Genomic DNA, 15,064 nt, shown 5'->3' on the forward strand with positions numbered 1-15,064 from the left:
CGAGTGTGCCGCCTTGGCCCAGGAGCGTGATCGCCTGGCCAAGAAGCTGGCCGACCAGGAGGAGAGCCACAAGGCGGCCCTGAAGGCGGCATAGGACAGCGAGGCCACCCTCAAAGCCGAATATGAGACCGAGGCGGCAAACTGGGCCGAGACGAGACAGGCGCTGAGCCAAGGCTACAGCCGGGTGGAAGACTTGATTGACGGTAGGCCGCCTTCTTCTTTGCTTCCTTGCCTGCCTCCTACTATCTGATTCATTTTTTGACTTTGTGCCACCGCTTTCCTCTTTGTGCAGATTACTTTCCTGGCTACTCTACCGCCGCCACCCAAGCCATTGAGGCCTACCGCGACGCGCGACGGCAGGCAGGGGCCGAGATCGCGCCGGGTGCCAGCCGATCACTTGAGGAGCAGCTTTTGGGGCTTCAAGCCCGCCTGCAGCCGGCCCACCACATGCTCCACCGTCTTCAGTGCGCCGGGGCGCAAGTGCTGGCCGCCCTCTGGCCTAGCGAGGTGATCCCGCGCACCCCAAGTCGGACCGCCGACTGGCTGGAGGTCGCAGTCGGCCGCTTCGAGGCTTGGAAGGCGTCAGCAGCCCGGTCCGGCGCTAGGCGGGCACTAGAGTTCGTTCGAGCTTGGTATCCTAGGTTGAACTTGGACCAGCTAAGCACCTGGCGGCAGGAGGCTGACGAGGAGCTGGAGGCGGTGCAGCCGGCTATCATCCAGCACGCCTCGACGATCACCGAGTATACCGACACCAGCGCCTTTGCTCATGAGGTGGATGACACCGGCGTCGCTCAGCCGGAGGAGTGGTTCGGGCTGAACCCGGCCGAAGGTGAGGACTCGGCGGAGGAGATTGCCTCCAGTGATGAGGGTGAAGGGGAAGAGGGAGAGGATGATGAAGACGTTGCGCCGGATGGTGAAGCGACCAGCCCGCCTCAGCCCGATCGTGCCTCTAGCAACGATGCCGAGACTCGCCAGCCGGTCACTCCTCCAGCCCGCACCGCCGACTCCACCAACCTGCCCAACTCGCCCATTGTTCCCCTGGCTTGATCCGCCGTCCTTGCTTTCCTGCTTGTTACTCTTTTGGACAATCTTTAAATTTGCGCGGTTCCACCCACTAGGGGTGTATTCAGACTATGTTGAATGCTGGCCTTTCAAAGGTCTTTTGTGTAAATATTATGCATGTGTTTGGCTTCCGTTCACGTTTGCTTTTTATCCTTTGGCTTTTTCCTTTGCCGCCTTCCCTTGGTCGCCGCCTTTCCAGCCGGACAGCTGCTCTGCAGTCTGTGGCCGGAGAAGGACTTGGTCGTTTTGGGAAGGCAAGTACTCGAGCTTTCTCAGATTGCAGCAAGGTAAACGGGAAGCCGGCCAGCCGACTGCTCTGGTAGCCGGCTGGCGGGGTGGGAGTCCGGCTCGCATTATATAAGTTCGTTGGTCCTTAGCCGTTTTTCGCGTGGGCATCCTTTCCTGCCCTTGGCTCTTGCCAGTCGGACAGTCGATTCTTCGAGCTACGACTTTTGGCAAGAAGGGGCTTGGGTGCCGGCACACTACTTATGTGACTACAGGTGGAACTTCAGATATAACTTGAGGCGGCGAGTCCCCGGGCCGACTGGTCGAACCCGGTGCCGGACGAAGAAAGCAAATGCAGTAACATAATCGTATGCGTGATACTCATCATTCATAGATGAAAGAGGGTAGTCCCCGAGTGCTCCTCGAGGCACCCCTTGTCTCGTACTTAGTACAAAAGGTAGCGTGCTACGTACTGTTTTTAATTGTAAAATCTTCGGAGGAGATTGGCGTTCCACGGTCGTTCTGACTCCTTGCCAGAATCATCTCTCTTGCGTGCCTTCGGCTTCTGCGCGTCGATTAGGTAGTAGGAGTCATTTCCTAAAGCTCTGCTGATGATGAAGGGGCCCTCCCAAGAGGTTGAGAGCTTGTGTTGGCCGGCTGTTCGCTGGATCAGCCGGAGCACAAGATCGCCCTCTTGGAAAGATCTTGGCTTGACCTTCCGGCTGTGCTAGCAGCGCAGACCCTGCTGATAGATGGCGGACCGACTGAGAGCTAACAGCCAGCCTTCTTCCAGCAGGTCAACGCCGTCTTCTCGTGCTTCATTGCCTTCCGCCTCCGTGTACATGGTGACCCGAGGCGAGTCAAACTCGATGTCAGTTGGGATGACAGCCTCGGCACCATATACAAGTAAGAAAGGGGTGAAGCCGGTTGACTTGTTTGGGGTAGTGTGCAAACTCCAGAGGACGGCCGGCAGCTCATCGAGCCAACAGCTGGCCGAACGCTCCAGTGGCACGACCAGTCGGGGCTTGATGCCGGAGAGGATGAGGCCGTTTGCTCGCTTGACCTGGCCGTTTGACTGCGGGTGGGCAACGGATGCTAGGTCCAGCCAGATGCCGTGTGTTGCGCAGAAACGTGCCAGTGCTCCCTTTGCAAAATTTGTGCCGTTGTCGGTGATGATGCTATGCGGCACGCCATACCGGGTTGTAATATTTGCGATGAAAGTAACGACAGTCGACCCATTCAGCTTCTTGATCGGCTTTACCTCAATCCACTTGGTAAATTTGTCCACAGCGACAAGCAGATGTGTTATGCCACCGCTGCCGTCTTGAACGGGCCCACCATGTCTAGCCCCCAGACGGCAAAGGGCCAGGTGAGGGGGATGGTCTTGAGTGCAAAAGCCGAAAGGTGTTGCTTGGAGCTGAAAACTTGGCACCCTTTGCAGTGTTTGACTAGTTCCTTGGCGTCTTCCAAAGCAGTCGGCCAGAAGAATCCATGGCAAAAAGCTTTGGCGATGAGTGATCTTGAGGCTGCATGGTGGCCGCATTCCCCTTGGTGGATGTCCCTAAGGATTGCTATGCCCTTCTATGGTTCTACGCAGCGCTGGAAGACTCCAGTGACGCTGCGCCTAACAAGCTCTCGGCTGACGATTGTGTAAGCTCCGGCTCGGTGTTGAACCTGTCTTGCCGAGGTCTCGTCGGTTGGCAGCTCTCTATTTACTAAGAAGTTGAGGATGGGTTGGGCCCATGATGGAGCTGTGACTTCTTCTATTGTCAGGACTGCCACTATGATAGGGGCGGGTGGGCTGGGTGGTGAAGAGTTGGAGTCGGAGTCGGCCACCGCCTGTTGTGTTGATGCAGTCCCTGGGCCGGCTGCAGTAGCCCCCGGGCCGGGTTCCGAATTCCCCGGGCCGAGTGCGACTATGGCAGTCCCCGGGCCACCTGTTGGAGTCCCCGCGCCGCCTGCTTGGTTTCCCAAGTCGGATCCGACTGCGTCAGGGTCAGGCGGCACGAAGATGGAATCAGATTTTGGAGACGGCTTGATAGACGGCTTGAGGAGGCGGTGGAGAGAAACACCGGCTGGTATAGCTTGCCGGGTGGATCCTACTCGTGCCAGGGCATCTGCTTGCATGTTGTCGGCACGTGGTACATGAAGGAACTCACATCCTTCAAAATATCCACTCATTTGCTGGACGAGGAAACGATAGCTCGCCATGTTTGCGTCCTTGGTGTACTAGTCGCCAGATGACTGTTGGACCACCAAATCCGAGTCGCCATAGCACAGGATCCGGCGAATGCCGAGCTCTTTGGCTAGCCTGAGCCCGTGTTTGAGCGCCTCGTACTCGGCCACATTGTTGGAGGTGGCAAAATGAATTTGCAATGTATACTTGAGCTTGTCTCCCTTGGGAGAAGTGAGGACGATGCCGGCTCCCAAGCCGGTGTGCATCTTGGACCCATCAAAGTGCATCTGCTAGTGAGTGGAGTCGGGGGCCGGTGGCAGGTATTGGGTTTCGGCCCAATCGACGAGGAAGTCGGCCAGTGCCTGGGACTTAATAGCGGTGCGGGGCTGGTAGAAGATCGCGTAGGGGGGCAGCTCAATGGCCCATTTGGCCACCCGGCCGGATGCATCCCGGCTGCCTATGATCTCGGCGAGCGGGGCAGTACACACGACCGTGATGGGGTGCTCTTAAAAATAGGGCTTGAGCTTCTTGGCAGCGACGTACACACCGTAGCACATCTTCTGGTAGTGTGGGTAGTTCTGCTTCGAGGTGGATAAGACTTCGCTTAAATAATACACCGGCCTCTGGACCGGCTGAGCCCGGCCTTCTTCTGGGTGCTGGACTACGATGACTGTGCTGACCACCCGGCTAGTAGCGGCAATGTAAAGGAGCATGGGCTCCTTTTCAGCCGGTGCCGCCAACACAGGCGGCGTGGTCAACATCTTCTTTAGCTCGTGGAAGGCTTGGTCCATGTAGGATCGAAAGTATGTCTAGAGGGGGGTGTTTAGACTACTTGACCAAATAAAAATCTAGCCTTTTCCCAGTTTTAGTTCTTGGCAGATTTTAGCTATCTTAGCACAAGTCAAGCAATCTCCACACAATTCAAGCAAGCATACAAAAGAGTATATGAGCAGCGGAAAGTAAAGCATGCAACTTGCAAGAATGTAAAGGGAAGGGTTTGGAGGATTCAAACGCAATTGGAGACATGGATGTTTTTGTCATGGTTCCGATAGGTGGTGCTATCGTACATCCACGTTGATGGAGACTTCAACCCACGGAGGGTAACGGTTGCGGGAGTCCACGGAGGGCCCCACCCACGAAGGGTCCACGAAGAAGCAACCTTGTCTATTCCATCATGGCCGTCGCCCACGAAGGACTTGCCTCACTAGCGGTAGATCTTCACGAAGTAGGCGATCTCCTTGCCCTTACAAACTCCTTGGTTCAACTCCACAATCTTGTCGGAGGCTCCCAAGTGACACCTATCCAATCTAGGAGACACCACTCTCCAAGAAGTAACAAATGGTGTGTTGATGATGAACTCCTTGATCTTGTGCTTCAAATGATAGTCTCCCCAACACTCAACTCTCTCATAGGATTTGGATTTGGTGGAAAGAAGATTTGAGTGGAAAGCAACTTGGGAAGGCTAGAGATCAAGATTCATATGGTTGGAATGGAATATCTTGACCTCAACACAAGCGTAGGTGGTTCTCTCTCAGAAAATGTGTATTGGAAGTGTAGGTATGTTCTGATGGCTCTCTCCACGAATGAAGAGTGGGTGGAGGGGTATATATAGCCTCCACACAAAATCTAACCGTTACACACAATTTGCCAAACTCGGTGGGACCGAATGGTTAAATTCGGTTGGACCGATTCAGCAAACCTAGTGACCGTTAGGATTTTCAGTGGGACTGAGATGCAACTCGGTAGGACCGATATGGTTAGGGTTAGGGAATAACGTAATCTCGGTGTGACCAATTACACAAACTCGGTGGGACCGATTTTGGTAATAAGCTAACCAGAGAGTTGGTCAGGTAAACTCGGTGGGACCGATTCGCTCATCTCGGTGAGACCGAAGTATTACAAAAGGGAAACAGAGAGTTTACATTGCAATCTCGGTGGGACCGATCGCTCATCTCGGTAAGACCGAAACGTTACGAAGGGAAACAGAGAGATTACAATCCCATCTCGGTGAGACCGAGATCCCTATCGGTGAGACCGATTTGCCTAGGGTTTGTGGCAGTGGCTATGACATTTGAAACTCGGTGGCGCCAGATAGAAAGAATCGGTGGGGCAGGTCATATGTGGATGTGGGAAGGTAGTTGAGGATTTTGGAGCATATCACTAAGAATTTTGAGCAAGCAAGCCATTAAGCAACACCTCATCCCTCCTTGATAGTATTGGCTTTTCCTATAGACTCAATGTGATCTTGGAACACTAAAATATAAAATGTAGAGTCTTGAGCTTCAAGCTTGAGCCAAACTTTTTGTCCTTAGAATTTTGAGGGATCCACTTTCCTCATCCATGCCATGCCATTCATTGAGCTTTTCCTGAAATATTAATCTTTTAATAATGTTAGCTCAATGAGCTATATGTTGTTAGGAATTACCAAAACCACCCAGGGATAGTTGCACTTTTAATCTCCCCCTTTTTGGTAATTGATGACAACATATAGATCAAAGCTTCGACAAATGATAATAAGAGTGAAAGATATTGTCGCTTTGAGAAGTATGTGAAAAGCAAGAGCTCCCCCTAAATTTGTGCATATCTTAAGATTTTCTTTGGACTGCAAATGCACAATGAGTTAGGATCATGGGTTACTCTTCCATGTCGCATACATCTTGGTGGAGCGCTCAAAATAATAAAGATTGAATACATGCACTCATCACCAAGCAAAGTGAATGATCATATAAGGATAAGTAAGATAATATCATCTAACAAGCATAAGTGTAGCTTATGATCAACCACATGATCATCAATGTCTCACAGATAATAGCATAATATCTCAAGCAATCAAAAGTAAACAAAGTTCAACCACCAAAGCAAGAGAGAATAAAAAGCAACGCTCTCTCTCGAAGCCTATGATCTATACATGTTTCTCCCCCTTTGGCAACAAGTTACCAAAAAGTTCATAGAAAATGCATAGCACTAAAATGTCTCTCAAGCTTGGTCTTCAGTTGGTGGCGTGGAGATGGCTCCTTGGACGAAGACTTCAGTTGATGTGGATGGAGCTGAAGGAGTTGGTGCTGGAGCTGGTGGCACTGAAGCTGTAGCTGGTGCAGATGACGTGGCTCTGGTGTCTGGAATAGGCACTACAGCAGACCTCTGAGCTCTAGGCACTCTGGCAAATGCATCAGTGGTTGTCTTGCCCTTCCTCTCCTGCATATCATCTTGAAGTTGCTCCATAATAGACTGAATCTCAGTTACCTTCACATCCAAGTCATAGAATTTTTGCTCCACGATTCTTTCCAAGCTCTCCTAGTTTTGAGTCAGGGTGGCCAGTCCCTTCTCAATCCTCAGAGTGAATGCAATCAGGTAGCCAAGCTGATCTTGCTTGCTCTTCAGGAGATACTGAGATGCTTCTTCAGTAGTTGGCATCCTTGCAGCCTTTTCAGCTTTTGCCTTCTCCTTCTTGGCTTGTGCGTGCACAGAAGATGGTTCATCCTCATTCATAACCACTTGGTTGTCCTCAAAATCTGGATAGATGACAAAGTGTTCCTTATCCAACAGATATTTTCCTGTGCCCACCTTTGAGTTAATCAACTCCTGAATTTGTGGGGCATATCCACAACTTCTCTTTTGGTCTGCTGATGTCCTCTTAATAGTCTCAACCATGAGGCTCATGACCTTGAATTTCTATGGCACATCAAATATGTGTAGCAAATTAATTGCATGCCCTCTGATCATGTTGTGGTCACCTGACTTGGGAAAAAGAGTGTGCCTTAGGATACAGTTGATCGTTGGCAGTCCTGACAGAAGAAAATGGACTGGCCCAAACTTGAAAGTCTCAAGAGCTTTGTCTAGGATCTCCTTGTACATCTGTGACATAGAATTGTGATCCATCTTTTTCTTGGCATAAACATCCAAGTCATCTTCACTTTCCTTTGGGGCATTGATCAGATTGGCCCATTCCTCAATAGTTGATTGGTATCTTGTTCCTTCAAACATCCAAACTATTCTGCCATCTGGATAGAAATGTGCTGTGGAGTAGAATTGCATAATGAGCTCATTATTCCAGTTTGTGAGCTTCTGCCCAACAAAGTCTGCAACTCCACACGCACTGAAGCTGTCATACACTCCAGGATAGTGTTCTTCATTCTCCTTCATGTAGTTCCAGTCGACCCACCTCATATCACACACTATAGGCTTCTTGTCCAACAAGATTGTCTCATAGAAGTCCTGATGTTCCTTTGTGTGGAACCTGTAATCAACAACAGTCCTTCTCCTGGTGGCATATGGATCTGACTCTCTCCATAGCCTCAACCCTGAGTCTCTCCTGATCTTCATGTTCTCAGCCACAGGATGAGCATCATTGTGGTCTGGAATCTTGGGTTTGAGCTTCCTCAGGACTTGTCCTTCATCATCTTCATCAGCAGCAACTTCAGGCACTGGGGCCTTGTTCTTCTCAGCAGCTGGTATACTCCTGGTATTCCTCTTAGGTGCACTCTTGGGCTTGGAGGCTGCTTTGGGTGCTTCTTTGGGCTTTGATGTTGCAGCCCCTGACTTTATAGCATCACCCATCAGCTTGTGTGCCTTGGGTGCTCGTGCAGCAACCTCTTCTTCCTCTTCCTCTTTAGAATCTCTCATGATTGAGGATCTCCCAAGTACTCTAGCAGTGGCCTTTTTTATCCTCTCCTTCCTCTTCTTCCCTTCTGCAGCAGCCTCTTTGGGTTCAGATCCCAAAGGGACTTGAGTAGATGCTCTGGCCTTAGACATTGGAATTCTCTTTGCAGGAACCTTTTGCTTCATGCCTGGCTTGGTGGCAGCAGCAGTGCTATATTCCTTCTTAACCACTTTCTTCTTGGAAGTGGCCTCATCCTCAACTGCCACATAGTCTTCATCCTCAGATTCAGAGGTCTTCTTCTTTCTGGTCCTGGTGGCAGCTTTGGGTAAGTTGCTTAGGGTGCTCCTGCTACCATCATCTGAACTGCTAGAGGGACTAGTGCCCTCACTCAGGTGAACCTGCTCCTCTGACCTGTTCTGGCTGTCACTCTGATCAGACATATTGCAAACACTGACAGCAGACCCTGTGAATAGATATAGATGAGATAGAGTGGATGAGCATCACAAAATGCAGAGGTTTTTGCAAAAGAATGAGTCAAAAACTTAGTTTTAGTTTTCCACAGAAAGCATTTCGGATCAACCGATTTGTAAACTCGGTGATACCGAAGCAGCTATTGGAACCTAAACTAGTGAACTCGGTCAGACCGAGTCACAGTTCGGTGGCACCGAGACTGCTAGGGTTTTACAAAGTCCTGAACTCGGTCACACCAATTTGCAATTCTCGGTCAGACCAAAAATTACATGTGCAATGGCCTGAGCCGAATCGGTGGTACCGAGTTCCACAACTCGGTGGGTCCGAGATGATTTCGGCGGAAACCTAACCCTAATTTTCAATTCACGACAAAACTACGGAGTGTTTTAACTGGATAAGAATGATCTCAATCGTGGCAAGATACATGGCGAACACAATGTGCTAGGAATCAGATAGGGATAGCACAGTGATCGAGTTCATACCCTAGTTCGGCGATGAACTCACTACGGCGGCAACGGCGGGGATGATTCCCGTTGACGGCGGTGGAGACCAGCGGCAGGAGGCGGCTGGCGACGAGGAAGACGATCCGAAGACCCTAGGGCAGAGCGGGCTAAGCATGGGCGAAAAGACTTCGGAGAAATTTCCAAAAGTTTTGCCCATGGATATATATAGCTCGACCCTGTTGGTGTGACTGAGTGGAACAACTCGGTGGCACCGAGATTCATAACTGCAAGCAGTTACTGAAACTCGGTGTGACCGAAAGGTTCAAATCGGTTGCACCGAGATTGAAAACCTAGATCGACTTAGTGATCTCGATATGACCGAAATGGATGAATCGGTCAGACCGAAATGCACAAAGAAGTTTTGGAAGTTTAAGTCTATGTGCAATCGGGGACTCCGAGTGCTCCTCACACAGAGTGGTTCGAATCTGACTTGATCAAATTTTGTGATGTAGCATGAATAGAGTTTGAGACGAGAAAAGCATAGATATCTAGAGAGGGTTCTTAGGCATTCTTGTCCATCCACTTGGTAAAAGAAAAGAAAACCAATCAATCAAAACAACAAGTGGATGTCCTCGAATGAGTAAAATATGCAATCAACATGCTCACACAATAAAATGGCAATTGAAATATGTGGCAAAGCATGCACAACCAATTCTAGCATCTATCAAACAATTTGCGACGACTAGGTCATCTATATATGAGTATATTGACTTAGGAGTCAAATGAGAACATTTGATCATAGGTCATACTCATCGTTTAAGCACAAGTGGGGTTACCACTTTTACATAAAGCATTGTTGTGTTCACACCATTAGAGTTACTTTAGCTCAATTCTTAGAGTAAAGCTCCCCCTAGATGTGAGATCCCCCTTAAGAGGGATGAACTAACCTTGGGTTTTGTCGATGATGACTTCATGTAGATGTTGAAGATGTGGATGCTCAATGTTGATGTAGATCATTTGAAGCTATCCATTTGAGTGAGATGCACTTTCAATACCTACACGGGTTAGTCCCACAAGGAACAAACAAGGATATCCATAGATATAAAGTGATGCACACACAAGATGATGTCTATGAAAGCTTTTAGGTTACCTTGTCCCTTGTCTTACCAACAAAAGGGTTTGTGACTCCTTGAACTAGTGCAAGATGAGGAAGTTGATTGCACTTGTTCTTGCCAAGATGATAAGAGTGAAGTATGTTGGCGGAGTCACCCTCAAGAACTCTCTAGTTCTTCTTCTTCAGGATCCACACCATCTTGATGCGAATCCTCGGTGTTGTAGTTGTACTTGATGAAGTGGAACTTGAAGTAGTCTTGGGAACCCACTTGACCAAGGCCTTAGGAGCTTCTTCAAATGCATCAATTTCTTCTTGAAGCTTGTCCTTGCCTTTTTGCTTGTGGTCTTGTGGTGGAAGATCATCTTGAGCTTGTGTCCCTTTGAAAGAAGTAGGATCATACTTCTCTTGTTGAGGAACAAACTTTGTCTTGGGGTATTGATCTTCTTCCCACTCAACTCCATTGGCATTGAACTTTTGTTCAAAACCAACACCTTGATTCTTCCGATGCCTTCCTTGCTTGCGTACAATTTCCTCGAATTGCTTACTTCCGGCAAGGCTCTTGTAAACACCTTTCTCTATAATTCCCTTCAATAAGCTATTTTCTTGCTCAAGTGTAACTTGGCTAAAAGAATCATTAGTGGAATCAAGAGAACTACTAGAAGCAACAATATTGGATTTAGCATGATTATTGTTACTACTAGAGGAAGAATCTTTCTTGTTCTTGTTACTAGACTTGACTTGAGGCATGTAAGTGGATAAGAGTAAACGCTTGGCAATGTAAGAAGAACTTTTCTTACGAAGATCATCATTGATTGCTTTTAAGAACTCATGTTCTTGCTCAAGGTTGAGCTTTTCAAAGCGTAATTTCTCATGAGTCCTTAAAAGTTCTCGATGATCTCCTAAGATAGTTTAATGAGCTAACTTAAGAGTGTTTAGTTCTTTAGTTAGAGACTCAATCTTCTCCTTATCATTGTCATTCATTTTATCTTGATTAGCATGATTAATTGACGTTTCATCACAGTATTCATCACTAGAGTTGTCAACAAGTAAATCATCATCACCTAACAAGTCATCTTCATCACTATTGAAATCAACATACTCGGGGTGTGATACCTTTGGGCCTTTAGCCATGAAGCATGTTCCAACTCCTTCATTTGGTGAGTCAAATATGTCGTAGGAGTTGGTTGTCACAAGTGCTAGACCGGCAACACCTTCATCTTGAGTATATTCGGAGTCGGAGTGATAGCTTCTCTCGGAGTGGTTGTCGGAGTCGGAGCCGGATACCCATTCACCAATATGAGCTTGATGTCTTCGTTTTGTGTAGCTCCTTGATGACTTGTCCTTTCTTTCCGAATCCTTGCTTCTCCGTGAGGGTCTTCGTTCATAACGATCATCTCTACTCCTTATTTCTCTAGATGGTGATTCTTCTCTTCTACTTCTTCTCTTGGGAAAATCTTCTCTTCTCTTGTAGGGGACCGTACACTCATTGGAATAGTGTCCGGGCCTTCCACAATTGTAGAAGTTTCGCTCTCGACTAGAAGATCTTTTGTCATTGTAGGACCTTGACTTGGAGCTTCTCTCTTTGCTTCTACTCTTGTAGAACTTGTTGAAGTTCTTCACCATTAAGCTCAATTCTTCATTGAAGGTTTGTTTCTCACTCGATGATGTGGGGGCTTCACATGAGGCTTTGTAAGCACCACTTGATTTGTTGTGAAGTTCCTCTTTATCCTTGAGTGACATCTCATGAGCAACAATTCTTCCGATGACTTCCGTTGGCTTGAGATCTTTGTAATTTGGCATCATTTGGATCAATGTGCACACGGTATCATATTTTCCATCCAAGGCTCTTAGGATCTTCTTGATGATGAATCTATCGGTCATCTCTTCACTCCCTAAGCCGGCAATCTCATTTGTGATAAGAGCAAGCCTAGAGTACATTTCAGCAACACCTTCACCATCCTTCATTTGGAACTTGTCAAGTTGACTTTGAAGCACATCCAATTTGGATTCCTTGACGGAGTCGGTACCTTCGTGCATATCAATCAAAGTATCCCAAATTTCCTTTGCATTCTCAAGACGGCTGATTTGTTGAATTCTTCAGGGCACAATCCGTTGAAGAGGATATCACAAGCTTGAGCATTGTATTGCAGCATTTTCAACTCTTCCGCGGTGGCTTCACGGTTTGATTCTTTCCCGTCAAAGAATTCACCTTGCAAGCCAATACACACAATAGCCCAAATGGCGGGGTTATGTCCAAGAATATGCATTTTCATCTTATGCTTCCAACTAGCAAAATTAGTGCCATCAAAGTAAGGACCTCTACGGTGATAATTTCCCTTGCTAGACGCCATACTCTCCTAGGTTGTGGAACCAAGGCTAAGACTGCCAAAAGCTATGGAAATCAAAGTAAATGGAGACCAAAGCTCTGATACCACTTGTAGGATCGAAAGTATGTCTAGAGGGGGGTGATTAGACTACTTGACCAAATAAAAATCTAGCCTTTTCCCAATTTTAGTTCTTGGTAGATTTTAGCTATCTTAGCACAAGTCAAGCAATCTCCACACAATTCAAGCAAGCATGCAAAAGAGTATATGAGCAGCAGAAAGTAAAGCATGCAACTTGCAAGAATGTAAAGGGAAGGGTTTGGAGGATTCAAACGCAATTGGAGACATGGATGTTTTTGTCGTGGTTCCGATAGGTGGTGCTATCGTACATCCATGTTGATGGAGACTTCAACCCACGGAGGGTAATGGTTGCGCGAGTCCACGGAGGGCTCCACCCACGAAGGGTCCATGAAGAAGCAACCTTGTCTATTCCATCACGACCGTCGCCCACGAAGGACTTGCCTCACTAGCGGTAGATCTTCACGAAGTAGGCGATCTCCTTGCCCTTACAAACTCCTTGGTTCAACTCCACAATCTTGTCGGAGGCTCCCAAGTGACACCAAGCCAATCTAGGAGACACCACTCTCCAAGAGGTAACAAATGGTGTGTTGATGATGAACTCCTTGTTCTTGTGCTTCAAATGATAGTCTCCCAAACACTCAACTCTCTCTCTCACAGGATTTGGATTTGGTGGAAAGAAGATTTGAGTGGAAAGCAACTTGGGAAGGCTAGAGATCAAGATTCATAAGGTTGGAATGGAATATCTTGACCTCAACACAAGTGTAGGTGGTTCTCTCTCAAAAAATGTGTATTGGAAGTGTAGGTATGTTCTGATGGCTCTCTCCACGAATGAAGAGTGGGTGGAGGGGTATATATAGCCTCCACACAAAATCTAACCGTTACACACAATTTGCCAAACTCGGTGGGACCGAATGGTTAAACTCGGTCGGACCGATTCAGCAAACCTAGTGACCGTTAGGATTTTCGGTGGGACTGAGATGCAACTCGGTAGGACCGATATGGTTAGGGTTAGGGCATAACGTAATCTCGGTGTGACCAATTACACAAACTCGGTGGGACCGATTTTGGTAATAAGCTAACCAGAGAGTTGGTCAGGTAAACTCGGTGGGACCGATTCGCTCATCTCGGTGAGACCGAAGTGTTACAAAAGGGAAACAGAGAGTTTACATTGCAATCTCGGTGGGACCGATCGCTCATCTCGGTAAGACCAAAACATTACGAAGGGAAACAGAGAGATTACAATCCCATCTCGGTGAGACCGAGATCCCTATCAGTGAGACCGATTTACCTAGGGTTTGTGGCAGTGGCTATGACATTTGAAACTTGGTGGCGCCGGATAGAAAGAATCGGTGGGGCCGAGTTTGACTTTTGGTTTAGGTCATATGTGGATGTGGGAAGGTAGTTGAGGATTTTGGAGCATATCACTAAGCATTTTGAGCAAGCAAGCCATTAAGCAACACCTCATCCCTCCTTGATAGTATTGAGCTTGGATCACTAAAATATAAAATGTAGAGTCTTGAGCTTCAAGCTTGAGCCAAACTTTTTGTCCTTAGAATTTTGAGGGATCCACTTTCCTCATCCATGCCATGCCATTCATTGAGCTTTTCCTGAAATATTAATCTTGGAATAATGTTAGCTCGGTGAGCTATATGTTGTTAGGAATTACCAAAACCACCCAGGGATAGTTGCACTTTCAGTCCACCTGGTCGTTCCACTCGAAATGAGTGGACTTCTTCATGAGTCGGTAGAGGGGGAGGGCTTTCTCTCCGAGCCGGCTGATGAAGCGGTTCAGGGAAGCCAAGCATCCGGTAAACTTCTGGACATTTCGCAGCTTGGTGGGAATCTCCATTCTCTCTATGGCCTTGATCTTCATCGGGTTGCACTCGATGCCGCGTTCGGAGACCAGGAAGCTTAGGAGCTGGCCGGCTGGTACTCCGAACACGCATTTCTCGGGGTTGAGCTTGATTTGAAATCGGCGCAAGTTTTCAAATGTCTCTCTGAGGTCTTCCAGCAAGGTGCCATGCTTCTCTGTCTTCACCACAATATCGTCTACGTAGACGTGGGCATTTCTATCGAGCTGCTTGAGGAGGCATTTCTGCATGCAACGCTGAAAAGTGGCACCGGCATTTCTCAAGCCGAATGTCATAGTCAGGCAGCAGAAGGCTATGAATGGTGTGATGAAGGCGGTTTTCAAGCGGACAACTGGATCCAACTTTATCCGGTGGTAGCCTGAGTAAGCATCCAAGAAGCTCAACAGCTCGCATCCGGCTGTGGAGTCTATTACTTGATCAATCCTTGGCAAGGCGAAGGGATCTTTGGGGCAGGCTTTGTTGAGGCTGGTGTAGTCTATACACATGCGCCATTTGTTATTTTTCTTCAGCACAAGGACCGGGTTGGCGAGCCACTCTGGGAAGAAAACTTCCATAATGAAGCCAGCTGCCAGAAGCCGGGCTATTTCTTCTCCTACAATCCTTCTCTTCTCTTCCGATAGTCGGCGGAGGGGTTGTTTGACTGGTTTTGCACCTTCTCGGACGTGCAGCTTGTGCTCGGTGAATTCCTTCGGCACAC

This window comes from Triticum dicoccoides, chromosome 1A (assembly GCF_002162155.2).
Source record: "Triticum dicoccoides isolate Atlit2015 ecotype Zavitan chromosome 1A, WEW_v2.0, whole genome shotgun sequence".
Lineage (NCBI taxonomy): Eukaryota > Viridiplantae > Streptophyta > Magnoliopsida > Poales > Poaceae > Triticum > Triticum dicoccoides.